Source organism: Myotis davidii, unplaced genomic scaffold (genome assembly GCF_000327345.1).
Source record: "Myotis davidii unplaced genomic scaffold, ASM32734v1 scaffold744, whole genome shotgun sequence".
NCBI lineage: Eukaryota > Metazoa > Chordata > Mammalia > Chiroptera > Vespertilionidae > Myotis > Myotis davidii.
Genome location: NW_006294760.1, coordinates 637,826 through 640,624, shown reverse-complemented (window position 1 = coordinate 640,624; position 2,799 = coordinate 637,826). Strand labels below are relative to the sequence as shown.

The window sequence follows — 2,799 nt, the reverse complement described above, 5'->3', positions numbered from 1 at the left end:
CCCCGCCCCAGGACAGTGCTGTCTCCCTCCCCAAAAGGCCTCTGAGGAGCAGACAGAAGCACAGGCTGGCTGGTCGGTCACAGCGTGGGCTTTGTGCTGACGCGGCTGCCTGCATTTCAGTCGCCCCCCTGTCTGTCTGTGGAAGAATCCTTCCACTTGTTTGGGGGAAATTAGCTTGTGGCAAAGCGGGGTTTACCAGCTCCGTGGTGCTTGGAGCTGCTCTCAGGCTGTGTGGTCCTTGGCGTGTTTGTTTGGTCAGGAGCTTCCCCGCCTCGCTGGGGCTGAGGACACAGCTCATCTGCTAGATGCTTTCCTGCATGGATCCCCGGGAGCCATCTCTCCTGGGCTGGGGAAAGGGATGGGGAATGGAAAGTCAGGGCCATCCTCCTAGCTCACCCTCAGGGGACGGCAACTCCACAGGGACCTCCTTTCACTCTCTCTGGACCTGGGAGGAGGCTCGGGGCATCATCTGGGCAAACAGATGATGAAAGCCCTCTGTGAGTCTCCACGACAGGGACACAAGGGGAAGAGCCTCCGTTGCCCCAGGATAGACCTTGACCCAGAGTCTGACCTCAACTTGTCAGTAAGCAGGCAGTGGGCTTCTGGGAACTTCTGCCTTTTCAGTCCCTTCTGAATTATTTTTAAACGACGCCCCGCCCTCCATCACCACCCGCAATTTTGGTCGATTGTCACTATTTGAACAGATGCTGATAAATTCTATACCCCAGCTCTGTGGCATTTACGATCTTTCCCTTTTCGGTTTCCACGTACTGGAGTGGCTATCTCTCAGTGTGGCTGGCAGTGACCTGTGTTTTTCATATATGTTTTTGTTTCAGAATAACTGGGAGATGAAACAGGAAGCTCTATGACACACTTGATCGAAAATGACACAGACCAAAAAAAAAAAAAATCAAAAAAAAAAAATCAGGACTCAGCCCCCTTCCAGCGCCTCTACCTGCTGCCTGCTGCCCACGCCGGGATGAGGTGGCAGGTCTGCCCTGGACCTGACTGATGTGCGGACTTCAAGGGCCTCTGCGTTTGCTGATGTGTGTCTGCAGTATTATGTCATGGTCTCGTCTGGCTGGTTTCCTATGTATCTGGCTGTCTCTATGTGTCTTGCTCCCTTTTTTTTTTCATTAAAAGCAACATTTTTAAAAAATGAATTCTTTGCTTATTAGCTATATTTGCACACTCATTTAAAGGAGACCAAATCATGTTTGAGATTCATTTCTGTAGGCCCACACGTCAACCCTGCCGTAACCACACAGAGCATTATGACAGCGTGAGAAGCGTGTTGAACTTGAGTCTCTTATTACTCAGCCTTGTTTGCCCAGCCTTCGCTTCTGCCTCTCTGGAAGGCCTCTCTCCAGTCAGCATTGACGTGTGGGCCTTTGAGGAAACACTGGGAGATGTTTGAAAGTGGGTGCATCTGGTGCTGGCCTGCCAGTGGTGACCTCAGAATCATTACCTTGAGCTTTCTCCTGGAGGCCTGCCTTCTCAGCTGCCTCCCCTTGCCCTTCATCAGTCACCATTCACTTCTTCATTTCACACGGGTGTCTTTGAGGCCTGCTCTGTGCGGTGCTCTGAGGACAGAGCAGTGGGTGGGACCCGCTCTGCCTGGCCTCCCCACCCCTCTAGCCTACCTGTGAGTGAGTGGACTTTGCTGGGGTTTGTCACGAAGTACAGGTGGCTGGGAAGTCATCCCAGTGGACCGCATGGTCATGTCATTCAGATGTCCTGACTTCTTAAACCTGAGCCCCTGAAATTGGCAACTAAATATTCCTTAAGAATGGATAAATGTCAAAGCATTCCTCCGTGGACCCCACTCTCTTCTCCAACTGAGTAGACAGCTCGAGCCTCCTGGAGAGACACTCAGAGGCCATAGAAGTCCTCCCAGCACCTCCTGTCTTCACTTCTGAACTCACAGACATCCAAGAACAACTTGAATGACCGGGGCACCGCTTACACTTCGCAGAGTTAGTTTATCAGGAGACAGTGATGAACATCTCAGCCCTTCATGTGCCTGGCACACCAGGTGCCGCTATGCACATCCATGTCCCCTCCCCAGGTGACCACCATGTTTCGGCCCGGACCCATGCTTTTATTTCTTGCTACCTCATGACTCGACTCTATTTTCTCCGTAGAACATACCACGATCAACATCTCCTGACTGCGCATTTATTACTTAGCTGTCTGCCTCTCACTGGCCCCACTGCAGCTCTGCACAGGCAGATCCTAGTCTGCCAGTCTGTCCCCAGCACCTGGCATTCTGTTCATGAATCACGTGTTGACCAGATCCATTATCTTATCACTTCTCCTCACAGCACGGTGGTGTGGCCAGCCCAGGGGTCTCACCACTGCGTGGTGGACGAGGAAACTGCACCCAGGGGCCTCGAGAAGGCAGCGCAGTGAACAGAGCCGCCAGAGGGAGGGGCCAGGCTTTCTGCCACGCCCACCCGGCAGAAAAGGCTGATGGCGAACCGCGTGCTGTCAGTGACCAGACTCTCAGCTGACCGAGCTCTGCCTTGCGTATAAATGTGCTCAGTCAGATCTCACTCACCTGCGGTCCTGGGAGCGTAGAGGCGACCATCGCTGGAGGGCGTGTCCTGGGAGGCGTCGGAGGGTGGGCTCTCATCCTTGCTCTGCCAGCTCTTGCCCCTCGGAGCCACCTGACTTCTCTGGATGTGTGTTCCCTCAGTACCACCCTGGGGGGCCGGGCAAGATGTTCTTTTATGTTACCCCCTCTGCTGGTTCTGCACCTGCTGGTTCTGCACCTGCTGGTTCTGCGTCTGCTGGTTC

At 53.7% G+C, this 2,799-nt stretch overlaps 1 long non-coding RNA gene across 1 annotated transcript in view; it reads left to right on the top strand.

The window, feature by feature from the left end:
* Positions 1 to 1,163, top strand: part of LOC102756881 — a 13,796-nt gene extending 12,633 nt beyond the window's left edge. Inside the window, exon 2 of the long non-coding RNA XR_001514831.1 lies at positions 837 to 1,163. This is a non-coding gene — a long non-coding RNA (uncharacterized LOC102756881). The remainder of the gene's footprint in view (positions 1 to 836) is intronic.
* The last annotated feature ends 1,636 nt before the right edge of the window (positions 1,164 to 2,799 follow it).